Genomic DNA, 20120 nt, shown 5'->3' on the forward strand with positions numbered 1-20120 from the left:
AGAAAAAAAAAATATATATATATATATATATATATATATATATATACACACACACATTTATATATTTATATCAAGAGGGGAACAGACTATGTACTCATATCTACATGTTAAGAATTAAGGATGCAGATGGACATTGGGCCTCGACTCAAGTACTCCCTCAACACAAGAACACTTTGTTCTAACAATCCAGCATTCTGTGATGCTCGCCTTCCCAACACTATCACTGAAGACAAAATGGGTACGTAAGCAAATGTCATGAAGAAAGCTGATGGTGTCCGGCTATCAAAAGATATAGCATCTGGGGTCTTAAAGGCTTAAAGATAAACAAGCGGCCATCTAGCTCAGAAGCAACAAAGCCCACATGGAAGAAGCACACCAGCCTGTGTGATCATGAGGTATTAATGGGATCAGGTATCAGGCATCTAAGACCCAGAACAAAATCATACGCAATGTGAATGGGGGGAGAGGGGGACATGCAGTGGAGACTCAATACTCATCTGTAGACAATTGGACATCCCCTCACAGAGGGGTCACAGGGAAGAGATGAGCCAGTCAGGGCACAGTATAATACCCATGAAACATGCAACTTTCCTCTAGGTCCTTGGTGCTTCCTTCACCCCACTATCATGACCTCAGTTCTACCTTACAAATTGGATTAGACCAGAACATGCACACTGCTACAGATAAGAGCTCAAAACACAGGGAATCCAGGATAGATAAACCGCTTAGGGCCAACAATGAGAGTAGAATCACCAGGAGGATTAGGGGAATCAATCACAAGGATCAACCTCCTCCCCATGGGATGAAAAGTGGGTTAGGGGTGACAGAGGATGATATGAAATATGAAACTAAGTTTCCATAACTTCTCAAGGGTTTGTGAGGGAGGGCAGGAAGGGGAAAGAGGGGGAAGAAATGGGGAGCTGATATCAGGGGCTACAGTGGGAAGAAAATGTTTTGAAAATGATGATGGCGGCGTATGTGCAAATGGGTTTGAAACAGTGGATGAATGTATGGATTATGATAAGAGATGTAAAAGTCTCCAATTAAAAAAAAAAGAGAAATTATGTTGTTTTGATCTGCCAACGGAAGGGTGCCTCCTGCAGGCTCCTTCAACCAGAAACTTTTTGGTCTGTCGCACTTTACCTCAAACCAGAAATTCCTACCTTTCCCCAACAGATCTTCCCCTTTCCAATATCTTATCCAAAGAAGTATCTTAGTTGGGATATCTTTTGCCTCATGTACGGAATCAGCACTGCCAACCACAGTCTCTTCCCACTTGCATGTCACTTAAAATGAAGTGTGAGTTAACATTAATTCATACATTGATAATTTCCAATTTTAATTGAATCATGAATTATATAATAGCATTCACCCTCTTTAATGCTTAAAAAACAAAACAAAAAAAAAACAACAAGAAATAACCAAAACAAACCACTGCCATTGAGTAAATTCTGGCTCATAGGGACCCTATAGGACAGGATAGAATTGCTCCTGTGGGTTTCCAACTGTTCACACACATAGAAAGCCTTATCTTTCTCCTACAAAGTGGGCTAGTGGTTTTGAACTGCTAACACCACAGTTAGCAAACCAGTGTGTAACCACTATGCCACCAGGGTACCTTTTGATGTATAGTTCTATGTATTTTAATGTATAGTTCTATAAATTCTGGAAAACATAATTGTGACACTCATCACAAGATATAAAAGGTTTCTTCTTTCCAGAGATTCACCAGTGTTCTTTTGCAGAAAAATGTACCCTTTAATACTATCCTCTGATACACACAAATGTGTTTTGTCTTTATAAAGTATGTTTTGCATAGGCTATTATATAATTAGAACCAGTTTGTGACCTTTTAAAGGGGTTACACATATTTTTAATAAAAGACATTTATCAGACATGTGATTTGCATTCATTTTCTCCTAGTTGGCTGCTACGATTTTATATTTTTATATCACAGACATTGATAAAGTAGATATTCTTAGTTTTATGAAGTTCTATCTATCCGTATTTTCATTTCATGAACTGTTCTATAAAGTTTGATCTCGGCTGCCTTTGCCTTAAGCATGGGTTACAAAATTGCCATTTACTTCTGGACTTTTTTATAGTTTGTATTTTTTACATATACTTATAGATCTGTGACCTCTTTTATAGATTATAAAAACTTTTATTGAAATCAAAGAACCGCAAAACATGAGAAAGAATTGGTGTATGTAAACAAAAAAGAGTCAATCATAGAATGTCAATTTAATAGAAGAAAGTATTCTTGCACTGAGGGAGTACATGAGTGAAGGCCCAATGTCCTTCTGCTACCTTATTACTAAACCTATAAATATATGCACATAGATCTATTTCCACATCCTCATATATAAATATATTTGTATATGTACGTCTTTATCTAGACCGCTATAAATGCCCTTTGCCTCCCAACTCCTTTCACTTTCCTCCTGTCTCACCATCATGCTCCGTCCCCAATGGGGTTTCAGCAATTCCTTTTGGTTATATTACCCTTGATCATGCCCTACCAGGCCTCCCACACCGTCCTCACCACTAATTTGGATCATTTGTTGTTCCTTGTCCCTGGGTTTGTTAACACCACTACCTTTCCTCCCACCTCCCCCTCACCCATGTCTTCACCACTGAAGACAAAGCTGGTAAATAAGCAAATGTGGTGAAGAAAGCTCATGGTGCCCAGCTATCAAAAGATGTAGTGCTTGGCATCTTAAAGGTTTTAAGGTAAACAAGCGGCCAGCTAGCTCAGAAGCAACAAAGCCCACATGGAAGAAGCATACCAGCCTGTGTGATCACGAGATGCCTAAGGGTCAGTTATCAGGCACCAAAGAACAAAAATATCATATCATTGTGTGCTCACCTCCATGATACAATCAATGAAGACAAATGGGTGCATAAGCAAATATGGCAAAGAAAGCTGATGGTTCCTGGCTATCAAAAGATATAGTGTCTGGGGTCTTAAAGGCTTAAAGTAAATAAGCAGCCATCTAGCTCAAGAGCAACAAAGCCCACATGGAAGAAGCACACCAGCTGGTGCGATCACGAGGTGTCAAAGGGATCAGGTTATCAGGCATCATCATAAGAAAAATCTTACCATAGTGAATGAGGGGGGGAGTGCGGAGTGCAGATCCAAAGCCCATTTGTAGGCCACTGGACATCCCCATACAGAAGGGCTTCAGGGAGGAGATGAGCCAGTCAGGGTGCGATGTAGCAACGATAAAAGGTACAGCTTTCCTCTAGTTCCTAAATGCTTCCTCTCCACCCCCCACCCCCACCCCCACTATCATGATCCAAATTCTACCTTGCAAGTCTGGCTAGACCAGAGGATATACACTGGTTCAGATAGAAACTAGAAACACAGAGAATCCAGGGTGGATGATCCCTTCAGGACCAGTGGTGTGAGTGGTGATACTGGGAGCGTGGAGGGAGGGTGGGTTGGAAAGGGGGAACCGATTACAAGGATATACATGTGACCTCCCCCCTGGGGGATGGACAACCAAAAAGTGGGTGAAGGGAGACACAAGACAAAGCAAGATATGACAAAATAATAATTTTTAAGTTATCAAGGGTTCATGAGGGAATGGGGAGTGGGGAGGGAGGCGAAAAATGAGGAGCTGATGCCAGGGGCTTAAGTGGAGAGTAAATGTTTTGAGAATGATGAGGGCAATGAATGTACAAATGTGCTTTACACAATTGATGTATATATGGATTGTGATAAGAGTTGTATGAGCCCCAAATAAAATGATTTTTTTTTTAAAAGAGTCAATCATTCTTAAAATACCTGAGTGAGGTTTTCTCTCTCTATTTAATTATGAATCATGAATTTTCAAAAAGTTGTCACTGACATCTTTACTCCCAATCGAGGGATCAAACAAAAAAACAAACAAAAAACAAACAAACAAAAGACTCATTGCTATTGAATCAATCCCAACTCATTTCCCTCCAGGGATCAATAGTGTTCTCAAATCCTTCCAGATGTGCCGAAGGTGTTTGTGGTGGCAAAGTTTTGTTTTCCTAAATTTACTGAGGAGAGATATCAGGACAAAACCCATCCCACACATCCTGTGCATTTAGGTCTTCTCCCTTGTGTGTCTTCTGGGGTAAAAAATGAGCTATAACACATTGTGAAATCATCTTACTGTCTTAACTCCATAATAGTTTTCCCAGAGGAATTTGGTTTTGGTTTTGTTTTTTAATGCATAATAATGTTTTTGGTCTACTCTCTATGTATAGATAAATCTTCTACGCTGTGTCCTTTGGAATTTGTCAAGTGGCAATATATTGCCAGATTCTTGTCATGAGCAATGATTTAAGTTAAGTTTTGTATAGGGTTTGACATATGGAAGGTTAATTATTTTTGCATACAGATGTCCAAATGTTCAACAATCATTTGTTAAATCCTTTTCTCCATTTAATTGTCTTTTCTCCTTTGTTAAATCAGTATTTGTCCTTTCTATTCAAGTACCTCATCCTGAAGCAGATTGGGGAGTTAGATGTTAGCAACATATCTATATATTGCTAACCAATAAGATTTTTCAATGTATTTATATACTTTCATTGTAGGCATATTGTCACTATGTTTAATAAACCTTCTGACTGCCAATAAAACACAAATGTACCCACCCATATTTTCATAAATGAATCAAACGTACTATAATAAACGACCAAATTGGTTTGCTATAAAATATAGACAATAAAAAATAAAAAATATATATAGACAATTATATGTTTGTATACAAAAGGCTTAAAGCATTTGAAGAAAATTATTAGTTTTTAAAGGGGAGGAAACGTGAAAGAAGGAGAAGAAAAACCCAAGGAAAAGATTAATAAGAAAAGCGGGGGCTAGAAACCCTTCCTGACCATCACCATTGCCAGGCACCACACTGGTTGTTTTCAGACATAGTATGGAGGAGCTTGAGTGGAGTTTGAGGTCAAGGTTACCCAACCAGTCTACAGAGAAACTAGATAGAGAACTCAAGACCCCAACTCCAAATTCAATGTTCTTTGTTACTCTGTATCTCAAATAAGTTGTTCAAGCATTGTTAAGAGCTAGGTTTTGCTACAATTTAATTAACCTTATCAGCTACAGGAAGTTTTACAGATATCTAAGGGGGAAATACCCATTAAAATAATCCTATTTCTGTAGAGAATTTGAGTAAAGACATCATTTGTTCTTTCATCCCAACAATAACATCTTGAACACAAGAAGAAAGAGGACCCAAGGTATTTCCTACCTTCTACATTCACTTACCTTAACTAAGGAAGAGCAGACAGAGCAATAAGTTTGTCTACAAAGAAAAAAGTAAATGTGCAAATTAAATGCAGATAAAATACAGATACAGAGGAAGATTTTAAAGGGAAAAAACTAGACAAGAATGTTATAGGGAATTTAGGATGAAAGTATGCTTGAATCTAGTGGTTCTTAGGATTTAGGCAAACTTGAACATGCAGAAAAGGGAGAGGAAAGCTATTTTAAACAGGAGAAAGTGGAAATAAAATGTATACGGGATATGTCGGGGAAAATAAATAATCTCATTGGGTTAAAAGAGTATGTGGATATAAATTGGAGTTGATATTGGGAAAGGAGACGGGGTCAGGAAGGCAGTGCTTTATTTAAGACATGTATCCTTTCATAAACATTTCCTGCACTATGAGATAGGTACAATAACAAGCACAGGCAATATAGATACAAACAGGACACAAGCAATGACTGCTTTCGTGAAGGTAAAAGACTAGAGAAGAAGAAACTTGGCCTTTACTCAAAGGCAATTAGTATTAAGACAGTCCATGATGGTGACAGTTCTATACACTGCCCCGCTAGAGCAAGAAATAGGGAAACAGAATTAAATGGATACAGATAAAAATGTTGAAACAAAATAAATAGCAAACAAAAGCCCACAAAAATTAAACACCAAAGGAAAGGGACATTGAATAAAAACAGCAAATGAAAAAAATAAACAACCTCACAGAGGTGATGGAGAGAGGTCAAGGTGGAGACTTAGAGACCATCAGTGGATAATGGGACATTCAGGTGCAGAGGGGTTGCTTGGAGGAGAAAATGCATCCTGGGGACAGTTTGGTGCGGACAAAAACACACAACACTCCTCTGGCTCTTTAATTCGTCCTCCCCCCAATTATTATGATATCAGCCCTACCTTGAAAATCCCACTAGACCGGTGTACGTACTGTGGCACAGACGAGAGCTTTCAATATATGGAATCCAGGAAAGACAAACCCTCTCAGAATCAGAAATGGGAGTCATGATGCCAGGAGAGTAGGGGAAGGAAAGGTAGAGGAAGTAGGGAAAGGAATCATGGATAACAATGATGGCAGAATAACCTCCCTTGAGGGGGACAAATACCAGGAAAGTAGGTAAAGGGATAGGGCAGGTGGTGTAAGATATGTATAAATAATAATAACAATGCATACTATATTAAGGGTTCTCAGGGGTGGTAGGGAGGCAGGGTTGGGGAGGGAGGGGGAAAAAAGAGGAACTGATATCAAAGGGCTCAAGAAGAAAGATGTTTAGAAACTGTTGATGCCAACAATTGTACATGTCCATGTGAGATAATGGAGGTATGGATTGTTATACATAACATCCTCCAGTAAAATGATTTATTTAAAAAAAAAAAAAACGCAAACAAGGTGATTCATGAACTCTAGTTGCCCTGCCATTTGGCCAGGTGTAGCACTGCCATCATGAGATAAAGCAAACAACATTCCCAGATGAGAAGCAAAGGAAGACAAGTTAACAGAATACCCAGTAGGATACACATAACGTGTAGATAAACCCAAAGCAAAGCAAACTGTATTAAATATGAACTGGATCTAAATAAGGAAAGAGCAGGAAGGTCCTAGGAAGCCAGGTGACCATAAAGAGAGGATGTAACCAGAAAATAAAGGCAGAACAATAACCAGCATAGCTCCTTAACCTATATTTTATCATCTTTTAATTAAATTTTCCAGAACTTTATTAAGTTCCTTCATAAGTACTGTGAGATCTTAATGTCTTGAACATATAAGACAAAAAAGAAAAAATCATATGAAAAAGATGTCTCAAACCAATAAGCAAAATAGTGAGGTAGAAAACTGTCTTGAGAAAACAATGGTACAAGAACTACCGGATAAGAAATTGAAATATTTCTACAGAAGATCCTCAAAGAGATGAAGAAACACAATCACACACATACAATTCAGAAAAACAACACAAGAACAAAATATAGACAATAACAACACAAAGAAACAAGCAGAAATCCAAGAATTTGCAATGAACTATCAGAAAAAAGTAACTTGATGAAAAAATATAGAGTTATAATTGATTGATGAAAAAAACATGCAAAAGGCATAGCAAATCTCTTGACAATAACTTGTTATAGGAACAATCAGAAAAAAAAGACTAAAGAAAAAATTTTAAAGCATAGGTATTATTATAGGAGTTACAGTAGAATGTTCTCTACATAATAGTATTTCAGCAGAAAAGAAGAGAGGGAAAAAAGTACACAAAATTCATGGATAGACAACTTCCCTGATATCATGAAAGAGAAACAGGTGTGCATCTACGAAGCTAAAAAGGTTCATATGGATAGACCCCAAAAGAAAGACACCAATATGTACCACAACCAAACTTTCCAAACTGAAACACAGAGAAAGAATTCTGAGAGCAGCTAACTAACTAACCAACCAACCAACCAACCATAAGTCTAATCCACAACATAAGGAAGAAGAAAATCACAGACTCAATAAACATAAAATCAGCAACAATGAAGGAAACAACACAGAAAACATTAAATAGCAATAACAACACAGAAAGTTAAGTAGAATAACAAACATGACAAAAATATCAGACACATATACGAAAAAAGCATGATAAAATGACAACAGTAAATTAATATCTATCAATAATCACATGGGTAGTGGTTTAAAGGCACACGTACAGAGTCATAAGGATTGTAGCGTGGCTAAAACAGCCACCAACAAGTTACCAATAATGGACCCACAGCAGACACTAAAACATAAATAAGTTAAACTTCAAAAGGTGAAAAAAAATATATCAAGAAAATGGTAACCAAAAAACTCCCAGAAATGTCAGTCTCTAATAATATAAATTTTATATCAAAATCCACTATTAGAGACAAAAAGGCTATTATATAGCAATTAAATTTAACCATATTACATGGTTAACTACCCACCAAAATAAGTTCTGCAAAATGCATGAAACAAATTCTGATGACATTGAAAGGGGCGTAAACTGTTCTGCAATAATAGAAGATGTAGATGTCACTTTTGATGGACACAACAACGAGAAAAAATTCAAAAAAGACAGACGAGCTAAACAGAATAATCAACTACTCAAGCCCATACTATGTACAAAATACACCACCCAACAGCAGCAAAGTAAACTTCTATCCCAATGCAGAATAGACATGTGTTAGACCCAAGAGCAAGTTTCAATAAATTACAAAGCCTTTAAGCAATACAAAGCATCTCTGACCATATAATATTAAACTAGAAATCGATAGTAGAAAGAACAAGAAAAATATTAAACATATAAGAACTGAATTGTGTCTTACTTTAAAAATACTGACTTAGAAAATGGAAAGGACAAGTCTAGAAATTGTTTCTTTGAGTGAATCAATAAAATCAACCACTGGCCAAATTTCCATAGAAAAAAGGGAATATACAGTTTAATGAAAATAGGAAATGGGATGTGTGACATTACAACAGAATCGCAAAATAAAAGGATCAGAATAAAATCATATATAAAACTACTCCAACAAATCTGAAAACTGAGATTAAACAAGTTTCTAGACACATACTACCTACCTGAACTTTCCCAAATGGAGACATAAATTTGAACAAACTCATAACAAAGAAGATATTGAAAACACCAGAATTAATAAAATAAAAATCCACCCCTTTTGAAAAAAAACAACCCGGCACAAAGAAATCAACACACACATTTCCATTGAACTTTTCTACAACACTAAAAAACACTTTAGAAAAGAAAGTAATAGAAGAAGAATATGAGTTTACCCAAAAGGATAAACTAGGAATAAGTCTAACCAGAGACATAAAATACTAAGAAATTACTAGAGAGAACTAAAAGTGCTCTGTAGAAATAAAAAGGAGGCCCCCAGTAGGCAAAGTAATATTGAAGAAGGAGAGCAAGATTGGGGACTTCATACTTCTTGATTTCAAAACTTAGTATACAGTCATGGTAAGTAACTGTACAATAGAATTAAGAACACAGAAGTAAACTCATCCATAAACAGGCATCTGACCTTTCTTTCATGATGCTGAGAGTAAGTTCATTCAAAAGATAAGAAATATTCTACAAAATGGTGATGAAAAAACTGGAAATAATATCATAGGAAAATTAATAAGGATCCATGCTTAAACCAGGCTCAAAAGCTAGCACAAAACAGACAAAAATTAAAATGTTAAAGGTAAAAAATTCACTTCCTGGAAAATAACATAGGGTCAAAACTTGGGGATCTAATTTTCAACATAAGTAGCCTATCACAATAAACTAAGAATGCACAAACAGAAGATAAAGTAGATAACTGGGACTGTCTACAAATTAAATGCACATACTTATCCAAAGACTTTAACAAGAGAAGAGAGTACAGAGGTTGGGAAAGCATTTTGCAACAGCATGTCAGATAAGGGGATAATCCCTAAAATGTAGATAAAATTTCAATCCCTCAACAATAAAAAGTCAAACAAACAAAAAATTTTAAATGGGCAAGGGGCATAGACCAAAGAGGATCTTCAGGTAATCAACAGATACATGAAAATGATTATGAATCATGTTGCTTTGTTAGGTACCATGAAGTTGGTGCCCACTCACACCTACCTCATGTACAATAAAACAAAACAATGATCAGTAATGTGCCATCTCACAAGAGTTATGATTGAACACATTGATGCCGCCACTGTGTCAATTTGGCTTGTCAAGCGAGGGTTTTCCTCTTCATAGCTGACCTTTTACTTTACAGAGTAGATGCCTTCTCAAGGATTGGCCTCCCCTGATATGCTGCTCAGAGTATATGAGACAGACGCACCTTCACGACTTCCAAAATGTGTCTGCTTGCATTTCCTCAAAGACAAGATGTTTTTCTTCTGACAGTCTATCATGTTTTCGATATTCTTAACCAACATAATTCCAGTGCATCAGGTCTGCTATTTTCCTTACTCACGGTCTAGTTTACATATGCATAGAGGCAGTTGAAAATAACATGGCATGGGTCAGGTGCATCTTGGTCCTCATAGTGCCATCCTTGGGCTTTAACCTTCTAAAGAAATCTTGAGCAGCAGATTTGCTCACTACACTATGTCATTTGATTTCTTGACTGTTCCTTCCTGAACAATGATTAAGGATACAAGTAAACTGAAATCCCTGACAATGTAAATCTTTTCTGCACTTATCATGATGATCTGTTCAGCCAGTTGTGAATGCTTTTTTTTTAATTATTTATGTATTTGTTTGTTTGTTTGTTTGTTTGTTTATTATATTGAGTTGTAATCCTTACTCAAGGACATAGTCTTTGATCTTTATGAGAAAGTTCTTTAAATGCTCTTTAAAAAAAATTGACAGCCAGCAAGGTTGTGTGATTCACATACACGGGCTAAAATTATTCTTAGTCATATAATCAAGCTTTTCAGATGATTTGTTCAGCATAAATATTGAATATGCATGGTGAAAACATACAATGCTGAAGCACACTTTTCCTGATTTTAAACCATGTAGCATCCTCATGTTCTGTTTGAACAACTGACTCTTGGATTATGTACAAGTTCTACATAAGCACAGCAAAATCATCAGAACTACTCATATTTCACAACGTTATCCATAGTTTCTTATGACCCACAAGTAAACAGCATTCTGATATGCTCTGCTTTCAGCCAAGATCAGCTGCCATCACTAATGATATCCCTCCTTCCTTGTCCTCTTCCAAAACTGGCTTCAATTTATGGTAATTTCTTGTCAGTGGATTGCTGCAACATTTTTTAATCTTCTGCAAAATTTTATTTCCTTATGATACTAATGATATTGTTCAATGATTTTCTTATTCTGTTAGGTCACTTTTCTTTGGAATGGGCCCAGATGTGGATCCCGCCCAGTCGTCAGTCAGGTAGCTCTCTCCCAAATGTCTTGTCATATACTAGTGAGTCTTCCAGAACTGCTTTGGTTTGTTGAAATATTTCAATTGGTAGCTTTTTAATTCCTCGAACTTTATTTAGAGCTAATGCCGCCATTTCATGCTGGATTGTTTCCTGCAATACCATTTGTTCTTAATTACATACAATCTCTTGGAATGGTATCTCATGTACTTGTTATCTGGAAAAACCAGTTCCTGGAAAAAAGACATCCTGGTCAATTAGAGGGGCCACAAAAAAGCAAAAGACATTCAACAAAATGGATTGACTCCATGGCTGCAACGCTGGGCTCAAACATGGTAGCAATTAGGAGGATGGCGAAGACTGGGCAGTTTTGTACAGAGGGTCACTACGAGTAGGCAGCTAACAACAACTAATTGAAATGGTTGAATAGCAACCAATGTTGAAGGGCACAATGACTGTATTGTTTCCATCTTCTTCTGATGCTTCCTATATCCCCATGGAGGCATTCAATATTGCAACTCTAAGCTTGAATTTTTATCTTCAGTTCTTTCATCTTGAGAACAGCAGGACATGTTTTTCCCTTTTAGTTTTCTTTCTCTCTCTCTCTCTTTTTTTTCTAATGCAAGGAAGAGCGCAGGTGCATTCTCCCGCTGCCATAAATTATGCAGTTGAGTTTCCCAAATTTGGGGAAATCACAGGGGTCAGCACATCTGGAGTGCAATGGATGAGCCTCGCCCTGGGAAAACCACCTTTGTGATCATGGTATTCCCTTTTAGTTTTCTATTTCAAGAATTTTCCATATTCCATTTTCATGTTTGATTTTTTTTCTTCTGAAGTTGGCTTTTGAAATTTTCTGTGCTTTTATTTCATTGTTTCTTCCACTCCCTTTAGCTACGATATGTTCACAAGCTAGTCTCTGGGTCTTTTCTGACATTCAATTTGCTATTTTCTTTCGTTCCTGTCTTTTTTTTATTATTATTATTTTATTGGCGGCTCGTACAATTCTCATCACAATCTATACATACATCCATTATGTCAAGCACATCGGCACATTTGTTGCCCTCATCATTCTCAAAACATTTGCCCCCACTCTAGCCCCTAATATCGGTTGCTCATTTTCCCCCTCCCTCCCCCTCCCCCCTCCCCCCTCCCTCATGAACCCTTCATAGTTCATAAATTATTATAGTTTTGTCATAAGTTACCCTGTCCGATGTTTCCCTCCACCCTCTTCTCTACTGTCTAGCCCCCAGGGAGGAGGCAATACTTAGATTCTTGTAATTGGTTCCCTCTTTCTACCCCACATTCCCTTCACCCTCCAGGCATCACCCCTCTCACCACTGATCCTGAAGGAGTCATCTATACTGGGCTCCCTGTGTTTCCAGTTGCTATCTGTACCAATGTACATCCTCCGGTCCAGCCAGATTTGTAAGGTAGAATTGGGTTCATGATAGTGGGGGGAAGGAAGCATTAAAGAACTAGAGGAATGTTATATGTTTCATTGTTGCTACCCTGCACCCTGACTGGCTCATCTCCTCCCCACAACCCCTCAGTTAAGGGGGTGTTCAGTTGCCCACAGATGGGCTTTGAGTCTCCACTCTGCACTCCCCCACCTTCACAATGATATAATTTTTTTGTTCTTGGATGCTTGATAGCTGATCCCTTCGACAGCTTGTGCCTGATCCCTTCGACAGCTCGTGGTCACACATACTGTTGTGCTTCTTCCATGTGGGCTTTGTTGCTTCTGAGCCAGTTGGCCACTTGTTTATCTTCAAGCCTTTAAGACCCCAGATGCTATATCTTCTGATAGCCGGGCACCATCAGCTTTCTTCACCACCTTTGCTTATGCACACGTTTGTCTTCTGTGATCGTATCAAGAAGGTGGGCACCCACTGATCTGATTTTTAGTTCTGTGATGCTTGATAACTGGTCCCTTCTGCACCTCGTAGTCAGTCAGGCTGGTGTGCTTCTTCCATCGTTCCTGTCTTTTAAAGGCCCCTTTCTTTCTTGATGCATGATGTTCTTGACATCATCCCGCCGCTCTTCACACCTTCAATCATCAGTGTTCAATGTGTCACATTTGTTCTTGAGGACTTCTCTGAATTCAGGTGGACTATACTCTACTTTGCATTCTGGTGATCATTAGCTTGTTTTACTTTTAGCTTCAACCTGAACTTGCGTGTGAACAATTGATCCATTGCACACTGACCCAGGCTTTGTTTTGACTGAAGATATTGAGGTTCTCTCTCGGCTTATCCCAAATGTGCCGTCAGTTTGATTCTTGCTTAATCTATCTCATGAGGTCCATGTATATTGTCACTGTTTATGTTGTTTTAAAAAGCTTATTTCAATCACCGTCATATATTCCAATTAGTTGTTTTTTACCTGTGTTTTCAACTTTTGCATTCCAATCCCAAGTAATTATCAACGTATCTTGAGACAATGCTTGATGAATTTCAGACTGAAGAATTGGTAGAATTTTTCAATTTTTTTATCACTAGCTTTAGTGGTTGGTGTGAAAATTTGAATAATAGATATATTATCCTATCAGAGAAAGCATTATGCTTTGAGATAGATCCTGCAATGTTCTTTCTGATGATAAAGGTGACACTATTCCTCTTGCATTTGTTCTTGTCCACATAGTAAATCAGATGATTGTCTAACCCAATTAATTACAGCTCACTAATGCCCAGGATAGTGGTTTGCAAGTTCCATTTTGTTTTTGATGACTTTCAGTTATCTAGATTCATATTTCATTTCTGGGTTCAATAACTCATTGCAGTGGCCATATAGAACCTACAGATAATATTCACAATTATTTGTATGTGGGGTTATTGAGGAAGTTCACAGGTTACCACAGGGCAGGCTCAGACAATATTAAGGATACAGACATTGGTCAACAGCATCATCCCTTCTTAGCCAGCAGCCAATTACCTTCCTGGTCCTCACACTCTCAGTTACATGGATCTTTGGCTTCTGCCTGCATAACTCAGGAAACACATCTGCTGCTTTGTCTAACTGCCACATGATCTCAGAGCATGGCTGGCTTCTGCTACTTCCTCCACTCCAGGAAGGGATCATGCAAGTATTCTGTTGATGCCCTTCTTCCTTGATGGGCCTAGAAATTCCCTCTGTTCCCGCTTCTGAGTCTTACATCCAGAGAAATGGCAAAATTGACTATCCCCTGAGTTAGAGTTCTCTACATCTTATCTGCATGGTTCCACCCAATCATTTGTGAAAGTTACCGGGAAATAACTAGAAGAGCCACACTAACAATATTTACTTCACCACACTGATCCAAACACTTATTTTAACTATTGATTCTTGAAGACTTCAACTTCAAAAGAGAATGAAATACTTTTTACCATGTCATTCAGTCTGTAATTGAGATCTAAATAGGAGTGGAATTTATTTAACAGGTTTTACAGTACAGAACAGGATATTCTGACATCTGATGTCTCCTTGGCATTATCTTCTGATTTCCACTCAGACAATCTCTGATCAATGAGATGATAAGGTGGATATTGTTTCTGAGAGTTAGAAATGTTGCTGGCCCTTATCGAAGTACCATCTCTCAGTCTCACACTATGTTCTTGAAGTTTCCGAGAAGAAATCCTATCAGTTTATACTACCCTATGTGCTTTACATAAACTCTAAAATAGAATTTCTTCAGGGAAATCTTATTTCAGAGATTCCACTAGCCTATGTGCTTAGTTAAGCAATCAGAGAATCTAGATTATATACAGAAGAAGAGAGCATCGGGGTTGGAGGAAGGCTTATTAACAACCTGCAATATGCAGAGGACACAGCCTTGCTTTTTTAACGTGAGGAGGATTTGAAGCACTTGCTAATGAAGTTCAAGGGTTGTAGCTTCAAGTCTGGATTACAACTCAATGTAGAAAAAATCAAAACCCTCACTCTGAGACAATAAGCTCATGACAAATGGAGAAACTGTTTCAGTTGTCACGGATTTCATCTTTCTTGGATCCACAATCAATGTTTATGGAAGCGGCAGTCAGGAGGTCAAATGAAGAGCATGTTGCACTTGCTAAAGACCTCTTTACAGAAAAACAAAGACATTACTTTGAGGACTAACCTGTGCCTGACTCAAGCCACGGTGTTAAATGACTTCGTATGAATGTGAAGGTTGGACACTGAATAAGGAAGACTGAAGAAGAATCGATGTCTTTCAATTGTGGTGCTGGCAAAGACTACTGAAAGCACCATGCACCGCTAAAGGAGAAGCAAACCGTCTTAGAAAAAGCACAGCAGGGGTGTTCCTTAAAGGCAAGGATAGTGAGACTTCCTCTTACTATTTTTGACATGCTGTAAAGAGAAAAGAATCCTCAGAAGGATACCACGTCTGGTAAAGTAGAAGCCCAGCAAAAGAGAGGAGAGGCCTGACCCAGATGGCTTGACACGGTGGCTGCAACAAGGGGCTTGGGCACAGGAACAATTGTGAGGATGGAGTTGGAATGGGCAGTGTTTTGTTTTGTTGTACAAAGGGTTGCAATGGGTCAGAACCAACTCGATGGCACATAACCACATGTGTTTAGTGGTGCCGTCGGGTCAGCACTGGACAACTAACCACAGGTCAATGGCTAAATCTAGAGCCATACTTCGTGGGAGAAAGACAAGACAAGGTTCTCTACTTTTGCAGAGATTTACAGCCTCAGAAACCTAAAGTGGGGCAATACTACTCTTTTCTAAATTCATGACAGAATGGCTTAGATGCAATATTTTTGACAGCCCCACTCCCCGTGTCTCTTCTTCTAATGTATTTACAGTTAGCTGTGAGACGAAGAGTAGAGAGAACTGAGCAGTATGTGCCGCACTTGGGGCATTCCCCCACTGCCACTGTGATGCTTTGCAGAACTCCTGCAGGACAGAGCAGAACTGCCTCTTTGGGTTTCCAAGACTGTCAATCCCAATGAGAGCAGACAGCCTCATCTTTCTCTGGCCGAGCTGCTTATGGATCCTAACTGTGAACGGTGCAGTCAGACACCTAGAACGTAATCTAGTCACCAAGAGGGTTCCATCTACTTTGTAGATAATATATTTTCAATTATAACAATCTAACACAAAAATAGACAAATTCAAAACACAATAAATATTCAATATAATTGTGAAAAGAAGATATGCTTAAGTCTTCACACTTTGAAATTATGTAAAGAAGAATACATCATCAGAATTAGAAAAAGGCTTATTAACAACCTGCAATATGCAAGGTCAACTGCAAGGTCAGCTTGTGGTTCAAAACCACAAGTTGCTCCACTGAAAGATGAGGCTTTCTACTCCTGTAAAGAGTTACACTCTCAGAAACCCACAGAGGCAGTTCCACCCTGTCCTGTAGGGTTGTTATGGGTCAGAATTGACTCGATGGCAGTGAGTTTATTTTGATTTTGTTTTGTTTGTTATTTTGCAGACAATTTTGGAGGTCAAACTAGAGGTGGTTGTGGCTACTAGTATCTAGTGGGATGAAGTGAAGGATTCTGCTAAGTGTGTGTATTGCACAATATATCTCTCACCACAAAGATTTACCTAGACCTAATGTCAACAGTGTCAAAGTTGAGAAAACCAGCTTTAAGTTTCACAATAAGAGTCCAATAAGGAACCTAGTGGGTGAAGAGGTTAAGCTGTGAAACTATGAGGGTTAAACCCACCGGTCCAACGGTTAATTAAAGATTACAGTCCAGAAAGCCCTCTGGAGCAATTCTGTTCTGTCATATAGACAGGGTCACTATGAGTGGTGATCAAGTAGATGGCACAGAACAACAAAATGAGTTTCCAACAGGAGCAATATTAAATCAACATGATGTTCCAGGTGAGCTCGCAGTAGTATTCAGAAAAGCTGTAATTTCCTTGACATGGGAAGCATTTACCATAAGCCAGACTCACTCACTAACTGGCATTGAGTCGATGCCAACTCATAGGACAGGGCAGAACTGCTATTGTGGGTTTTTGAAAGTAACACTTTACAGGAGTAGAAAGATTGCTGCATATTAAATAACAAATTCTGAATGATAACAATGTAAGTTAAGTATCACAATTTTTATCCTTATTTTATAGCTAAAGAAAATGAAGCTTTAAAATATTTATCTTTCTTAATACCACCAACATTCCAGCTCAGGCAAGATTAAACCAGTCCGCTAACTTACAAGCATATACTCAAGGCTACATCATATATTATCTTCAGGTTGATCGGAGAACCTGCTTTCTGACAGAAGTGGGGAAAAACAAGATTTCTAGTACCCCTGATGTATTAGTCTCTACTGGAAAAAGTCTCATTCTTGAAGATCAGTTAAAGGTTCAGGAACAGAGCAGATGTCACTAAATCTTTATTTATTCATTTATTGAGATTCTCCTTGCAGCTTTAGCAAATGTACTCAAAATATCTAGAATAATGAAAACTGCAAGTCAGTGAAACATAGCGCACTAACAAGAAAATGAGACAGGCAAGGCAACTGCTTGGGTATAATGTTACAAGTGTAAATGTGAGTTAGGATGATAGAAAGACTCATAAAATCATTAAAAGTCGATTTTTTTTCCACAGCAGTAGAAATAAGCTAACATGAAACATGAAACAAAAGTCTACCTAGGAAACAGTCATACTTAGTATATGAAAAGTATAGCAAGAACAATCCCTAAGATGGTGTGGTGCTAATGCCTAAGATTTTCTCCTGCAGGGCTTAAGAGAAAAGCTTGTCAAATATTAGGGAAAATATATTATGTAGAGAAAAGACAGGACTGTTTCAATCCAAGATGACATAGCTCATCATAGGTTCTAAACCTGAAAGGAGATGTCATGTCAGAGCCTACTTGAAATTTGTTGTGTCTACAAATGGCCATCAGGATAGGATGTGTAGTGCTATGATTTCCCCATGCTTACTTCTCAAGGGGTGGGGGGGGACTTAAAAATATTGAAATGACTGCAGGGGTGTATTGAATCTTTATCAGGGAGAGGAATGGTAAGAACCAGTTTTTAAAATCTGGTTGTAGCTTCACTTTTGTTTCTTTTTGCTTTCATCATTTTACTGTGGTTGTTTTGTTTTTTGACTCACGGGAATAGCAGACCAGTGCTTTCATTAGAATCTGAAGCCTGCTTCTCAGCTGGGAAAGCAGACGTGTAACAGCGGGATATTGTTTGTTTCCTCCTTTTCTCCTAAAGCAAAAGAACTTGTCTCCGGAGCTGTCTGCCGATTCAACAGGTTACAGAAACAAAAGTTAATAGATAAGAGTCAGGTAGACCAGAAGGGAAAGTCTGTGGAAAAATGATAGAAGCAAGGATGACAGAGCGGTATTATGTTAGAAAGAGGAGTCTTGGTGGCACGGCGATGAAGCATGTGGCTGCCAACTGCCACATGGGTGGTTCACACTCACCAGAGACCCTCCCTTCTTCTGTGAATACTCCATCCTGGGAAAGCCTATGGGACACCTCTTGTCTGTCTTGCAGGGTTGCTAAGATTCAACTTGAGGGCAGTGAGTTTTGTTGTTTTATTTGTTTGCTCTTTGTACTTTCCAATGAGAACAGGTATAACTACCATAAAATCCACCCATTCCACCTCTACTTTCATGGCTTTCATATAATTTTTCTATAACTTTCTTCAATTAAAAAGCACATCAGCTTTCAACTATTGGATCATTTCCCTCTATAACTTGGCCTCACAGTCCCAATCCATAACCCATCTTTATTTCCTATTGTATTGATATATTCAAGTTTTATATTACCAGTCTCTTCATTATTCAAAGAACATGTTAGTCTGTCTAGAATGCTCTCTCTTTCTTTTTGTCCTATCCATAACAGCCATTGTCCATATCACAGAATCTAATCCATTTCCAAGTAATAGCTTCCAAATGTTTAACACCAGAACTAGATGTATTATTAGCTTCAGACTAAGCATGACTCAGCTTGACTTTATTATCTCCTTCAAAATACTGTTTCTGCCTAGGAGTTCCATTTATATACATATTCGATTAGTGACCACATAAAGCATTGTGTTGACCTTCTTCCTGTTCAACCTCTCTATGTGCAATCATTCATTAAAGCCTGTGAATTGACTTCTTATAAATCTTCAACACCTAGGGTTAAAAAGTTAGGCTGCTACTTGCAAGATCAGCAGTTCAAAACCACTAGCAGCTTCAGAGAAGAAAGATGAGGCTTTCCACTCCCTTACAGAGTTAGTCTCAGAAACCCATGGGGGCAGTTCTACCCTGCCCTGCAGGGTTGCTACTAGCAGCATTGACTAGATGGCAATGAGTTTGATATGGGTATTTATCTCTTCTCCTTTCCTTTTACCTAGTTATTCATATCTCACAGACATCCTGCCCTATTAGTTTCATAATGCAGTTTCTTTTCTCTCAGTCCTCTTACGATGTGTCAAACTATAGCTCTATGCAGGGCAAAGAGTCCACCCTGATAATGGAGTGCCTGGAGTTGTAGTTAATCTGCAGCATGGGCTCATCCCCAAGTCAACAATACCATGTTGCCACAATATTGATATCAAATGGTTCCAGGCTTTGAACAAAAAGACCTCTACGTAAGAAGCTGTTTCTTCCATTCTTATATGTTTTAAAGCATCTCAAATACCACCTATTTGCTGAAGCCATCCCTGACTTAAAGGAGACCTGGTGTTGTAGTGGGATGCTAATATCCACAAGGTTAGTAGTTCGAAATCCATCAATAGCTCCACATGAAAAAGATGAGGCTTTCTGCTTCTGTAAAGATTCACAGTCTGGGACATGCAAAGGGACAGCTCTAGTTTGTCTTACAGGGTAACTCTGACTTAGAATGGACTCCAGGGCAGGGCTTTAAACGGTTTGGGGTTCTGGTTCCCTGACTTTGTCAGGCTGCCTTGGTCGTATTGTGCCACAATTTTTTTTTTTTAATTAATCAATTTATTGGGGCTCATACAATTTATCACAATACATAGATCAATTGTGTAAAGCACATCTATACATTTGTTGCCCTCATCATTCCCAAAATTCTCTTG

General features: G+C 38.3%; 1 protein-coding gene and 1 non-coding gene across 7 annotated transcripts in view; both read right to left on the reverse strand.

The window, feature by feature from the left end:
• GALNT13 (polypeptide N-acetylgalactosaminyltransferase 13) overlaps positions 1-20120 on the reverse strand; it is a 594009-nt gene that overhangs the window by 466151 nt on the left and 107738 nt on the right. The window lies entirely within an intron of this gene.
• LOC115873038 lies at positions 11756-11917 on the reverse strand. Its single transcript, XR_004048199.1, has one exon. It is a non-coding gene; the product is annotated as a U1 spliceosomal RNA (small nuclear RNA).

This window comes from Echinops telfairi, unplaced genomic scaffold (assembly GCF_000313985.2).
Source record: "Echinops telfairi isolate 266 unplaced genomic scaffold, ASM31398v2 ScPeMD7_4;HRSCAF=17, whole genome shotgun sequence".
NCBI classification, from domain to species: Eukaryota; Metazoa; Chordata; class Mammalia; order Afrosoricida; family Tenrecidae; genus Echinops; species Echinops telfairi.